Source organism: Rhea pennata, chromosome 4 (assembly GCF_028389875.1).
Source record: "Rhea pennata isolate bPtePen1 chromosome 4, bPtePen1.pri, whole genome shotgun sequence".
NCBI lineage: Eukaryota > Metazoa > Chordata > Aves > Rheiformes > Rheidae > Rhea > Rhea pennata.
Genome location: NC_084666.1, coordinates 20,194,999 through 20,210,042, shown reverse-complemented (window position 1 = coordinate 20,210,042; position 15,044 = coordinate 20,194,999). Strand labels below are relative to the sequence as shown.

Below are 15,044 nucleotides of genomic sequence, written 5' to 3'. Positions count from 1 at the left end.
CTCTGCTCCAAAGTCCATCCTTTTCAGGTAGAAAGTGCCAGTTTACCATTCAGACTTCTACTGAAATAGAATGGGAAGTTATTTTTCTTTATTTCTTTTTATCTTATTACAAGATTATAACTGACTGCCCCTCAAGTAATATTAACATTAACCTTATAAATACACCGAGCAGTTTTACTAAAACTTTTAATATTAGTGGGTTAAAAAGAAAGAAAGAAAGAAAACAATATATAGGATAAGTTTCAAATATTTTCAGAAAATGTCAGAATTCCATTTTTTTTTTTTCAAATTCTGAGATCAGATACACTACACACTCCACTAACTTTTGTACTGCTGCAAGAGCATGAACTTCCACTGTTTTTTCCCAGCATCTACACAGAAGCAGGAACACAAATCAAATCTATCAGTTATTATATGCCACTATTAAAAGTGCTTAACTTTTTTCTGTTACACAATAATGCTTTCTGCTGCTAAATTTAATGGTTCTGGCTGAAACTTTCTTCAACAGTGTTACACCTCAAGCCAGTTTTGGAAGGAAAAATTTCAGCCAGGATAGTTTTGTAATTTGCAAGACCAAATTAACTACCTACCTACCTACCCCCCTGAACCTCACACCGTACCATTCCTCAGCTTCCACTGGAAATCTGAAGTCACTCAAAACTGCTCTAGCATCCTCATGCCTTGAGAATGAACTTCAAATTTTTTTTAGTATTGGCCTCGAGCCAAGAACACCTCTTTTGCAATCCCTGAGAAAGTCCATTCACCTTTTTTTACCCAGCTCAGAAGCCTTAGAATATTTCCAAAACATTCAAATAAAGGTGAACTTTAGCAATTTGCCCTAATAATTCTACCTTCACTTGGCCTATAGCCTGACACAATTTTGGCTTATAATAATAATAGCATGCCTTTTGCTGTAAATAATGCTCTCCAGAGAAGCAAAAAGCAAAATGGAGCGATTAAATTTGAATATAGAAGAAATAACAGCTAAGAGGAATGAGAATATGTGGGTGATGCCAACATGTGGGGGACTATCAGGAAGACAGAGAACTGGGAATGGGAAAACATACTTGTACTTGCTAGGTTAGAAGAATGAACCTCAGAAAAACATTATGGGAGATGATGCGGCAAATAAAGTCTGTGGTAAAGCAAAACATTCACTTTGCATGCTGGAATAGAGAAAGACCAACAAAAACATACAAGTTACCATTTTTTTCTTAAGCATTTCCACAGTGATCTAAAAATTTCAACAATGTCAAAAACAAAAGCAAATCACTATTCTTACTCTGAAGAATGCAAAAAAAAATAGCAAAAACTATGTGTTGAGATCTTAATAATCTCTTTTTTCCTTTTTGCCTTACACAATTGTGAAGGGCTCTCTATCGGAAAACTACAGGAAAAACACATGCTTTCTACATGGGAAGCAAGCGGCAGACTTTTAAAAGGCATAGACTGCCTGCTCCATTGGTAAGTTTTGCGCACAAATATCAAACCATCAAATCATTTTGAACAAGACCTCCAAAACTGTCAGTGCTTTTGACTGACCTAGCAAGGGGCTAACATTTTTCCCTACCATGAAAAATTGTTACTGAAAACAACAATTGCTTACTTACTCAAATCTCTAAGTAACTAGACCAGTTATAACACAGTAAATATCAGAATCTTTGTCACAAAACATTTTAGAGCAACTTTTTCATAAGCTACAGAAGATGGTTATAACACCTCAGAAAGGATTGTGGAAACAGTCTCTAGAGAAATGCTCAGAAGGAAGCTTTCCTGGAGGAAGTTATCCCATAACTGTTAATATAATACTTTCAGCTCCTTCTCCTGAAGCACAAAACTCCAGCAATAAGGCACTGTCCTAAATCGGTGATTGCCATGTCGGACCCAACAGCTGATTAAGTGGCAAGTCCCACTCCCAGTAAACAAAGCTGTCAAATTAACGGGTTTTGAGGTATGTGCAGTGTACTTAGAAGAAAGAGCCTACGGGAAGCATAGGCTTACTATGAGATAGATGGAATGATTAAGAACACTAAATTAAATACAAAATAAAATGACTAAAAGTTTTACCTTCTCAGAGGTCTGAGGGAATTAACACAGAAGCAGAAATCTAAAGGGAAGAACTTCCAATTTTTATAACATCTCTAGAGAATTTTTAGAATACACTATGCAATTCAATGAGAAAGAACTTAAGAAATTCCAACTGCTGCTCTCCAACAATACAGAGTGACAAGGAAGTCTGACAAGAGGTTAAAAATATACAAACTTCTGCATTTCTAATTTCCATCAAATAGGTGGCACACTGAAAGTCATCAAAATGTGGTTTGTGGATGAAGAAATAACACTGTTTCAGCTTCTGTAGGCAAATTTTGGTTAAAACTTCTGTGTTTTGCTTAATTGCAGTTCTAAAAATATGGTTAATTGTCAGGTGCAATGCCTTCCTAGATCCCTCAGTATAGCCATGCAATTTGTGAAAGTATGTGAAAAAAGGTGAAAAGTCTAGAGTTGGACAATGAGACAAATGTCTTTTAAATAAATAAACTAAAACATGACAAATTATTTATATGCATTTTTGATCGTTTTCACTCAACTTCAAATCAACAGCTGTTAGGTATGTGGAAAGGCAGAGAGTCTTTCAAGTATGTGTTGAGCCTGTAGGACAAAAAGACCCTAGTCATAACAGGGCCAACTACTTCCACCAAAACAAACAAGAATACTTTTTGAAGAATTCATTTCAAGTTACTATGTGCTCAGTTATCATAAACTTATTGAGAACTGTGTAGTACAAGCTCACCAGTAACATTCACTTTACAAAGTTATTAATAAATTTACTTAGCTTACTGAGGTTATCAAAGAACACGGGAAGTGAAATACTAGGTTTTCAAGTCCACTTTACATTTAAAGCTTGTGTAGAGGATTAATACAAAAGTACTCATTTCAGCAGTTAACGGAAATACCACTTGAAGAAAAGTAGAAGGAAAGAAACTTCAAATACCACACTAAAGTCTATTTTCTTTGTCTTTTTAAAAAATTCTCTTTATCCCTGCTGGTTTCCAGCTTCAGTTTACCTATTACAGACAAAGACCGAGGTACTGAAGCTGTAACGAAGGAAGTTCATACTCAGATTTTAAACATATTTAAAATTATCAAAGCCAAAATATACAATAGCGTGCACGCACAGGACATACTGAACAGATCCCGGGCGTTATCCCTTAACCCACCATTTTTAAAAAATATATCATACAGGTTAAACAGTATACTACAATTTATGTAATGGTAAGGTTCAGCACGGTTTGTTTTTGCAGATATCTACATTTAAAATAACAAAAATTTCGTCCACTGTAAAACAACAGCAACAGATACAGGTTTTACAACCCAGAGATTTTCTCTTAATGCAAATATATTTTCCTGCGCATAGATTTCTGTGAGGAAAAGATGCAAATGCAGACAGGATTTCTGTGCATTTTGCTTACACAACCATACTCTCTCACAAACATTTTAGGAAACAACTCCCAAGAGAAAAGATCATCCATCACTAGGAAATATTATCCCATCCGGTGGTTTCACATACACAAAAAGAATTCCTACATACTAGAAAAAATGACCATTTATGATCCTGCATGACCTGGTATATAAAAAAAAGATGATAAAATCTCACCCAGTAGTTTCTGCTATGACTGATCTACAAAATACACAATAAAAGTAGCTGCTGATTCAGATCAGTTTTAACATTTTTTCACTGTTGGGGATAACTGAAGCATTTGATTTATTCACTTTATTCACTGATTTCCTTTATTTTTTAATGAAGCTAAAAATAGGGCATTGTTGATTTGCCAATGGTAAAAATGCACAACTCAAAATGATGCTCTGCATGTTTAGTACACAAAACTTAAAGAAAAAAAATGACTTTTTTAAGAGTTAATGCAAAAGACAGGTACAATTGGATATCTGAAGTTAGTGAAGATGTAAATAAACACAACTAGTTAATATTATTCATGCCCTCACATACAAATAAAATGTTTCATACTTACCTTTCCCATGGATTAGGGTATTGAATAAACAGACAATATCAAAGGCTAAAACAGAAAACTTTCAGAAGGAAAATTTTATCTCCTCCAAGACAAACATGGGTTCAAAATCCACAGGTCAGATAATTAAGGGAAACACAGAAAGCTGTACTAGTAGGAACATACTAGAAACGCAAACTAACAAGAAAGAACCAAAATAAACAAAATCTTATTGTCAGAAGAAAGGCTAAATGATGGAAAAAGTCTTCTCTCAGTCCCTGCTATAATGTGAAACTGTCTTAATTCTCCATGAAGTTTTGGATAGATTCATTTTCTCAGGCTAACTCTCCACTCCCCTATATATTTTTTTTCCTCCTTAGCCTTCCACTGATCTTTGCTGTTTGTCAGAACTTAAAGTCATGCAGCCTAATATGACCCGACCTATGTGAATCTTCCTAACCACTGTGGCTTTATTTGGGTTATGTCTGAGAAAAAGAAGGTTTTAAACTCTTAGACTACTCATATCCTAAACATTTTAGGGTCTTCTGCTATTTCCTTTCACTTAGCAAAACCACAGAAGTTGTCTCTGTTATTTCCTCAATAAAAATACTGATATAGCAATTATTCAGTTCTACGGGAGAGGCAGAAGACATTGAAGATGCAGATGTATTATTTCACAGTAATACATCTTAAGTGTTCTCCTTTGTTATAAAATCTACTTAGAGTTATGTACAAGTATAAATATATATATACACATATATAACATATATAACTAAAAACACAAATATTGCATTTCAGAGGCTCTTACTCTTTCCATAACCATTATATATCCGAGGCATGGAAACCGCTGAACAAATGACAGCAGTTGCTGTCAAGGACTTGCTCCCTCCAAGCGCAACCACATTTATAAGCACAATCCTTTAGAGCTGATGAAGTCAGCAGAAAGACACTTTCCAGAATCACCCATCAAGCCCCAGGCTGGTTCATCATTCAGCATGAACACATGCACTAACAGAATCACATTTTGTCATCAAATCACTCTCGCTTTTGCCAGCTAGCAGCACTTGATGCAGAGTATCTAGGGTTAGTGGTCATAATAAATGTTGTTATAAAGACTCTGTCCTCAAGAGCTTAGCATTTAGTTAGATGACAAAAGCAATGCTGAAGATGTACTCCAAAGTTAACCTATTCTTAAAATACACTATGATTTCAACATTTACACACAATGTATACATCCCCTCATCCAACCTGCTTTGAAATCCTACTGACTCAACATGCCCTCCTTCCTATCCATCTTACAAAAGGAGATAAAATTAATTGAAGGACAGGCAGAATGGCAGCCTTTCTCCTATCCCCAAAGTTCTTTTCTCCTCCGTAGGGGGCGAATGATGGTGCTCCAACTGCACTACGGCTCTTTGGAAGTAAAGGGCACTGCAGCAGCTGAAGTCACAAAACTAGTTTTTATCGATTTTATTGATACACAAAATACTCTCACACTTCAAGAAAAAAAAAATTACTTAAAACCCACCTGCTCCAGGGTGAATGCCACTGACCATGCACTATCAGATCTTTGTATTGCATGATCCTGTACCGCTCCGACCTATGCTTACAGAATGGAAGTCCTCCAGAAAAGGAAACATGTTACGTGTTTGAAACAAGTCTTCTACTGTACAGCAGTATATACACTTTTGGCACTATATCAAATAATACTGATATAAATACAATAGAAAAAGCTCTACTTCATTTAGTCACGCCCTCTCACTGGAAGTCACTGGTTCAATTAGAAACTCCCTCTCCTTTTTCTGACCCTCTTTCATCCTCCCACATTTCTTTCATTATTGTCCTCTCTCTTTTCCAGTCCCCATAAAATCACAGAACCACAACTGCAATTTAAATACAATTTACACTGTATCAGTAGATAAGTTCACTTTTAAACAACTTACATGAGTAAACATATTCACTTGTTTATAATAGTCAACTTCCATTTGGAAAAGCACAGTAAATCACTATAATTTTGCATGATTCTAAAAATCAAAGTCCAGTCCAAAATGACGTACAAAGCATTTTAATCCAAATAGAATTCACACAACTCTGCCATAATAAATAAGTCAAGAAAGTCACTAACGACAGTTTAGTTAAGAACAAGAAAGTGCCTGAATCTATATCTGGAGATATATTTACCCTGTTTTTAATTTTTTTGTAGGTATGCTGCAAGGAGCTACAATAGCCCAAAGATCTCAAGCATACTAAAAAACTTAGAAATTTTTGATTTAGAGCACACTATTAAAAAGGTAGAATGGTGTGAAATTTGAGAAACATTATCAAAGAATTACTCCATTTATTAAAATTCCTTTAAGTTTTGACTGAATCCCTAATAACGTTGGCTCAAACGTTCAGTGGAAACTGCAGATCTTTCACACACTTACCTTAGCAACTGAAAGAGATATCAGCTTGAAAATCAGCATGCCAACAGAATCTCAGTCCCTAAAACACAATATAATTTGGCTCAGCTATTGTAACTGCATAGGCAATGTGCAATGTAAGGGTCATTAGTTTTATCTTCCATCCACTAGTTTATCATCCATCCACTCAATACAAAAGAAAAAGAAAATGTTAGGAAAAGGTAAAAATTAATGCACATAGTTCACAAAAATAGCCACTAAAATAATACTAAACTGCTAATACACAAAAACATGGTTATAAAATGTAAGGTTCCACATTTACAATTTTCAATGACAGTTACTTTGTCAGCATATAGTTACTAGATTTTTTCTTTTACATCTAGTCCTGTATATCTCCTCTTGGATTTCAAAGTATCATATTTCTACCTTGGCTATCAACTACGAATGGATATGAAAGTGAATTTGATTATTTATTCTTCAGAAAGTGATTCTGTGTCCATACTACTAAACTATAACCGAAGTGCCAATCTGCTTTTAGCAAACAGCCTTCCTGTCTTTTAAGGAATTAGATAAATATGGTAACAACACAGATAGTGAGTTATAAAGCAATGCTTTTTACAGTTTATCTGCCTATAATTGCCAATAAGAAATTCTTAGATACATGAGGAACCAGAATTAATAAACCCATTAACTGTTACCTCTGTTGCCTGATTACTTCACAGAAGTCACAAATTAGACACGAGAAAAGACATGTTAGACCACTTTCCTGCCAATATAAGAACCTCCTCCGTACTCTAGTATCAGAGGTTTTGCTCAGCCTTGTTTTGTATGTTCAAATCTCTACAGCATTCAAAGAACAGTTTCCTCTCTTTAAATATACCTTCTGGAATAAACATCTTAACTGGAAGATAAACATTAATCTCTCATACAGAAGACAACTTACAAAAAAATCACAAAATCTTAAGGTTCGTGGATTTCTTAGAATTGCCAGTGTTCACTGCAATGCCAAAAATACAAAATAGAAGCAGAAATTGTGAATGACTTTGCAAGGAAGTGGTAAAGAACTGTACAGAACTTGCAGAGGGAGAAGGTTCTCAAAAAGTCAACTGAAGCTCACTAACCATACAAGCAAATACCCTTTTCTTTTCAACACCTCTTACTGGAACGTTACAAGTTCTCGACAGGGATAGTAATAGGTCAGTTAGAAATTTATAACCACTGTTCAATTAGGGTAATAGGCAATCACTCTTCTGTGCACTTTTCCTTACCCTATGTCCACACAAACAAGGGATTTTCATTACTACAGCGACTACTTCCTATCAACGTAAAAACAAGGAGAACATACTAATCCAAAAGCTGTCACTGAATGGCAATCCCAGTCCTATCCCCTCAATTGCCTTCCACTGCTTAGGAAACCAGCTCAGCTCATGAACCTGTCAAAATACTAACACACTGGGAAGCAGAGAAGAGGAGAAGGGAAAATAGTGGGTTTGGTTGCAGAAAGCAGTTGGTTTACCTCAGCAAACTTACCTTTACCAGAAGCCAAAAGAGGTTATACAGAAGAGGAAGCTAAGTGTGTTTTCCCTAAGATTCTAGCAAGCCTGTAAACTCTCACAGAAGACAGTTTAGCAAAGAAAGTACAGAAGAATATTAAAAAGGGGCACAACATAAAAATTAAGTTTTATAGTGTTTTAGATTTGAATCAAGTTTTAAAAATCAGGGAAGAAAAATAATCTTTATATTCTAGGCCAAGTGACTTGTTTGTTTTTTATAGTAACCACAATTACAAGATTATACTATCAGACTAACATCATTAGTCAAAGTTTAGGTTAGAATAGTTATCAGACTACTTACCAGAGTAAGTATCAGGCTACTGTCACTGTAACTGCAGACAGAAAACAGTTAATCTGCAAGATTTAAGCAAGTCAACTCTGATAAGCCTAGCCGTGACAGTTTAAGATACCATGGTTTTACATGTCTCTCCCTCCTATCCTGCTAGGTGCAGATAAACAAACATACCTGTATCCCAGCCACTTCAATTCACAGTTAGACTGTGGTTTAACAAAGAGCTGAACTGAACTAACATGATTTGTCACCACCAAGCAACAGAGGCCTTGCCCACCAGCATGTTCCTGGCTACCCTGTCCTGCCCTCACACCAAGCTTCTGCACTTTTCAGATCCTTCCACAAACTAACTCAAATCAGTAACTCGAGAAAAAAAAAATCTTTGGGGGAAGTAGGGGGAGTGAATTTCACTGACACAATCAACAATCCAATGAGTGTCAATGCCACTGCAATGCAGACAACAGGAACGCCGAAAGCAGAGCATGACCTCCCATTTCAGCTGTAGCATACTACCAGAAAGGTGGGCTTTTATGCCTTCTTCATCTAATGCCTTCTTTGCCTCAGTCTTCACTGAGGAGACCAGCCTACAAGAATCCCAGGCCTCTGTGCACAGAGGGAAATTATGGAGCAAGGAAGACATCCTTGGTGTAAGAGGATCAGGCTAGGGAACACTTGAAAAACTGGATATACACCACAAATCCATGGATCCTGATGGGATGTACCCAAGTGCTGAGGGAGGTGGCCAACATCATTGAAAAGCCACTCTCAATTATTTTTGAATCATTTTGAACTGGGAGAGGTTCCAGAGTACTAGAAGAGAGCAAATGTCACCCTTATCTTCAAGAAGGACCCAGGGAACTACAGGCCAGTCAGCCTGACTTCAATCCTTGGGAAGGTGAAGGAGCAACTAATCCTGGATAGTATTTCCAGATACTTGAAGGGCAGGAAGGTGACTGGGTAGTCAGCAGATTTACAAAGGGGAAATCATGCTTAACCAACCTGATACCGTTCTATGACAAGATTACTGGCTTACTGGATGACAGGAGAGCAGTGGATGTTGTCTACCTTGACTTCAGTAATGGCTTTGACACAACACTCTGATACACAAGCTGAGTAAGTACAAGCTAGGTAAGTAGTCAGTGAGGTGGACTGAAAACCTGCTGAACTGCTGGACTCAGAGGGTTGTGATTAGGGCACAAAGTCCAGCTGGAGAACAGTCAGTAGTGGTGCCCCTCAAAGATCAACATTGGGGACAATATTCTTTAACATCTTCATTAATGACCTGTATGACAATACCTCCAGCAACTTCACAGATGATATAAAACTGGGAGGAATGGCTGGTACAACAAATTGTTGTGCTGCTATTCAGAAGGATCGTGACAGGCTAAAGCAATAGGCACAGAGGAACCTGATAAAGCCCAGCAATGCAAAGTCCTGTCTCTGGGGAGGAATAACCCCAGGTACCAGTACAGCCTCAGGGTAGACCAGCTGGGGAGCTGCTTTGCAGAAAAAGACCTAGGGGTCCTGGCGGACAACACGCTGAGAAGGACCTAGGGGTGAGGCCACATCTGGGGTGCTGGGTCCAACTCTGGGCTCCCCAGTACAAGAGAGACATCGACCTGCTGGAGCAAGCCCAGCAAAGGGCCTCAAAGATGACTAAGGGACTGAAGTATCTCTCATATGAGAGGCCCAGCTCTCACAGCCTCCTCTTGAAGACTGAAGAAAAGAAGGCTTGGGGTTGCGGTAGAAATCTTAACAATGTTTACAGACATCTGATAGGAGGGTGTCAAGAAGACAGGGCCAAACTCTTCTCAGTGGTGCCAGTGCCAGGACAAGAGGAAATAAACTGAAATACAGGAAATTCCACGTGAACATTAAAAAAAAACCACTTCTTTCACTGTGAGGGTAGTTGAAAATTCGAACACTTGACCAGAGAAGTTGTGGAGTCTCTATCCTCTAAGATATTCAAAACTCAGTTGGACATGGTCCTGGGGCAACCTGCTCTAGCTGATCCTTCTTGAACCGGGGTTTGGACTAGATAATCTCCAGAGGTCCTTTCCAACCCCAACTATTCTGAGATCCTGTGGTGCTCCACAAATTCAGTTCAGACATGTTTTTACTGTATTTTAAATTACTTAATAAAAAACAGAACATTCCCTCTGCTGATCTTATTTCAGGAACTGTAAGCTCCGACAGAAACAGAATATACAGTGCAGAGGGTTCTTAACAGCTTAGACCACCAAAGCAAAAGTTTTACGAGCCATATATAGAAATCTTTACAGCATTATTTTTACACTTCTAAACAACATCTTTAGGAAGTGGAAACTATTTTGTATCATCTCCTTTCCTCCAGCAAATCAATCAGTTGAGTCAACTTTTTGCATTTTAGAACCTTTCTTTTTGAAAGGCAGTATTACTACAAAGTCTGTAACCTTGCCTTTCATCGCTTTTCCTGGGAGTAATGTGCAGTAATCCTTCAAAATACAAAATAGAAGCAACTCCTGTTACTCATTAAAAGAAAATTACTAGAGTTATAGAAGCTTACTTCTAGGAAATAAGTTTTTCGCCCACTGATTCTGCATTTGCAAAAACAGCAATTCGTAAATGACATCAATATTTAATTAGCAGAGAATAGGTATCAACTCATCATAAGTGAGTTTTCACTCACAGAGTATTTTCCAAATTCTCCAAATTTTCCAAAAAAAATTTGTTTCTTCAGTAGACAAAAAAATAATGGAACAAACCCTGTGAATATATAAACTTTTTAACTAAGCTGTGTTTGGCAACAACTTAACAGAATTGCAGGCTTTCCTAGATTTTGGGGGGAGGGAAGTGGGGACGGAAGGATTACGGCATCACCCGGGAATTATGTGGTTACACTAACATTAACTGTGTGCAGCTGCAAAATGACCTGTCAGTATCCTAGAATTAATCAATCTCAAATATATTGTTTCATAATTAAGCTTATGAATACATGATCCCATGAATACATCATACCATGGACATAAAAACAGCAGCAATAAACACACATACCAGAAGACACGGAGAATGAGAATGCTATTTTTTATGTTCTAGGACAGCTAAAAATTTTGGAGGTCTTTTTTTTGTCATTAACCTCTTTCACTGTAGTTGTGCTAGTAGCTTACTGCTGAGGAGCATTTTGTATAAGCAGAGTATTCTTAAAACTTGAAGGTCACATAACTAGACAGTAAAATGAGGTAATACTCCCTCTACAGTACAGAAAGATGCATTTCAATGGAAAAAAATGTAAAAGATTTAACAGTTTTGGATTTTTTCTGTTAAACTGATTCATAGGTGAAGTCATTACTTTATATTTCAGCTGCATCCCTGCAATAATTCAGAGTGTGCCCTCACAGGAAAGACACAGAAAATCAAATTCCCATTTAATAAACAGAACTGATTTACTAGATTTTGTGAAAGGAAAAAGGGGATACATAAAACAACAAATTTACTTTTAAATAATTTAAGTTAGAAGTTTATTTCAGTTACTGCTATTTTTAATTGTAAAACTTCATTTTTAAAAATGCAAATTGCCAGAAAAATATAAGCCCTACAAAGTCTATCATCAAATATGCAATGTTTTAGCAATTGTTATAGTAAATGGGTCAACGATCTCTGAACAAGACAATTAAGTGTACACTGCAAAATACACTTTTACTCTACATCACAGTGCATTTATAATAGCCATATGAAAAGTTTAGTGTCTGAGATATCAGCAGGCAAACATCCTTTCTTCCAGTGTTATAGTATTGGAGTTCTTTTATGCAGCCATGTATGTTCCTCTTGTGCCAAAGTAGTTTTTATTGGAAAGTTTTCAGAAGAAAAAGATTCTACAGAGCACAAATGCAAAGCAGTTACTATTGTTCATTTTTTAAAATGGAAATTGCGTGAATCATTCTTAATTCAAGCAAGCTTGCTTTTCAGGTTTGTCAAGTTTAAACTCCACAGATGCAAATTATAGTTAAAACTTCTCCTTGCATCTTAATAAGGTACATTATGAACTATGAAGCCAACTTGAAAACAAGCATATTTTTTGCTGAAAATTTTACTAGATCTAGATACACTAAGTCTTTAAAGAACTAACATTTTTGAAGAAAGTTTTACCCAACAGAGCTTAACTTCTGCTTGATTTTGAGCATGTGTCTGCTACAACACTAGTTTCCCAGAATAATGCTTGTGCTGGCACAAATTTTTGTGTAAGGATATTACTGCATGATAAGCGTGCCTAAGCAGTGCTGTGAAGACTCCAACCGCTCAGCTCTGAACCCAACCTCTTTTCAAAACATTGTCTCATCCTTTCAAGTACATTCAAGCCAGAAAGGAAGGTAAATTCACAGAACTGTTCTGAAGAGCTAAACAACCAAATTTAAGCAAGAATTTTAGTTAAAAGCCACCACTGCCTCACTCATATCTTGACTGGTTTAAAAAAGATAGCTAACCAGGGACTGCTTAGTGTGTAGTATGTGCAATGCACTAATCAATAATGAGATTTCCCTTCTGCAAATCCAGCCTACCACTGCTTCAAACAGGGCAGACTGAGTAATCCAAGAAAAACAGGAAAGTTGTGGACAAACGCAATCGATAAGGGTTAAAAATCATATGGGGAAGTTCAATTCATGAATTAAAACATGCAGATGCCTATGCAGCCAAGATAAATGAAAAAAATTCTCAATCTAAACAGAATTAGGGGATGGTCTATATTAGAAGTTACAGCTTATAATTCAGCCTTTTAGACAGACAGTATCTTCTTCCAAAGCAACAATGCATTTTGGAAAATTTGGGTGACGTGATGTATCCAGACAGAGGGATTAGTATTCTACTAACAGCTAAGAGTCCTTCTTTATTTTTGTTTCCCAGTTTACTAAAAAAATGAAGCTTATGCTATAAAACTGATTGGCCATCAGTTTATAATTTTGGAACCCACAAATCAATAACTGAATTTAAAAGAAGAGAAGCATTTTCAAAGATAATTAAGTTGTTACAAGTTTTGTGAAAAATAGGTGCTGGATAGATATTTCCAAAATACTGATGTGATTTAAGACAGACAAGCTGAACTTGGAAACTACATACTGTTTGACAGCTGGCAAGTCAGTTTGCATATGTCATTTGGCTGGATAGTAAGCATATGCTTAGCTAAACTACAAGTTACACTTTGCCCACTAAGGATGAAAGAGCTCATGTTACTGTCCCTAAACTTTCCTCACGGTAAAGGATACATACACAGTAAACATATATAGGTCTATCAGTGCTGCTGCTTGTGGAACAACTTGGGGAAAAAATGTGTTACTTGACAACAGCATATGCAAAACAATCAAAATACATAAAGGAAATTCAGAGTGCCAGTATTAAAGTGTTTAAATCATCTTATATAGCTATGGGAAGCTTTAAATACTGCCACAATAGCATGCACGTATATCGAATATATTATCAGTTTCATTCATCTTAAAAGTCTTTTCTCTTTGTTGTCTACATACTGGTCACACAGGCATAAGTAAAAAGAAAAAAGAAAAAAAAGGAAAGGAACACCAGAAAACATCATTTGTTCAACTGTCGGATTATAAGCAGAGGGTTTCCAGAATTCTAATGACAACTTGTAAATCTCGAAACACAACTTAACTGTAGAGTTACATGCACTTTTAGGTCCACTGACTTAAAAGGACTTTTAAATAAAGAAGCATGGGATGTATACTAATTTTATTTATGATCATAAACCTCTTGGAACAGGTATTAAATTATGTTATGTTTACTAGCCTGAAGAAAGCCTAATAAAACATACTGGCGATTTAAAGATAAACACCAGAAAAGTATTTCACTGTGTAATTTAAATTTCTTATTTCTCCAGTGGTTCCCAGGTTGTTGTAATATGTTGTGTGCCAAGTTATCACATTATTTATAAAGTTGTCTAATTCTTTAAATAGATAGTATCACTGTGGGGATAGAGCAAGAACTACAGACTGCTTCTATGACAAGGAGGTAGTGGCAGAAGTGAAATGTGAGGGGCAGGCTTGGAAGCCTGAGGTATTTTTCACTTCTGCTTTGTATTTTTCCCATTTACACCAGAAACTCCCTCGGAGGGGGGAGGGATCAACTTCCCTACAGCTAAATACAAGAACATGTATATGACACAGAAGCTATAGTCTTCAATGTTTCCATATCTTAACAAAAAAAGTGAAAGAAGCAGACTAAAACTGCAACAGTGACGCAGCAAAATTTAATTTTCTTATCTCTAGAATTTCTTCAAGCAACAGATGTCAGCTTTGCAGTACCAGAAGATTCAAGAAAGCAGGGGGGAAAAAGATTAGGATGCCTCCAAATGCTCACATGCACTCACACACACACACACACACACTACTGACACAGTCCAACCTCTTCCCCAGGCCCAAACTACTGTCCATTCTCTCCCCAACATTCCCCTTCGCTGCTGCAAAGCAAGAGGCAAAGATGAGGGAGAAGGGCAGAGCTGGAACAGCATGCCCAGAGGTGTACAGCCTTCTGCTCTACTGCTGGTGGATTTAGGGGTTGTACTTTCAGGCCAGGGTCCAGCTAGCCAGCCACCTCTCTCCAGCAGCAGGAGCAATGAACAGTTGGAAAACAGAACCAGACAAGGCTAAATGGTACTTCACCTGAACTTTCTCCTAGCTTATGACTATTTTCAGTTCAGGGGATTTCTGAGCTTAATGCTGATGCCAAAAGTGAACACAGCCTTTACTAGTAGCTGTCCCCTCACACCATTCGAGCAGACTTTAGACAGTAAAGGACATATGTTTTGGAG

General features: G+C 36.9%; 1 protein-coding gene across 3 annotated transcripts in view; it reads right to left on the bottom strand.

Moving 5' to 3' along the window:
• The window catches only part of RBPJ (recombination signal binding protein for immunoglobulin kappa J region), a 60,478-nt gene that overhangs the window by 30,941 nt on the left and 14,493 nt on the right, over positions 1 to 15,044 (bottom strand). The window contains exon 1 of one of the 3 annotated variants that reach the window (XM_062574593.1): positions 6,431 to 6,544. The exons of the other annotated variants lie outside the window; for them this stretch is intronic. The gene's annotated coding sequence lies outside the window, so the exon portion shown is untranslated. Of the gene's footprint in view, positions 1 to 6,430; positions 6,545 to 15,044 lie in introns of those variants that run through there. 3 annotated transcript variants of the gene reach the window in all.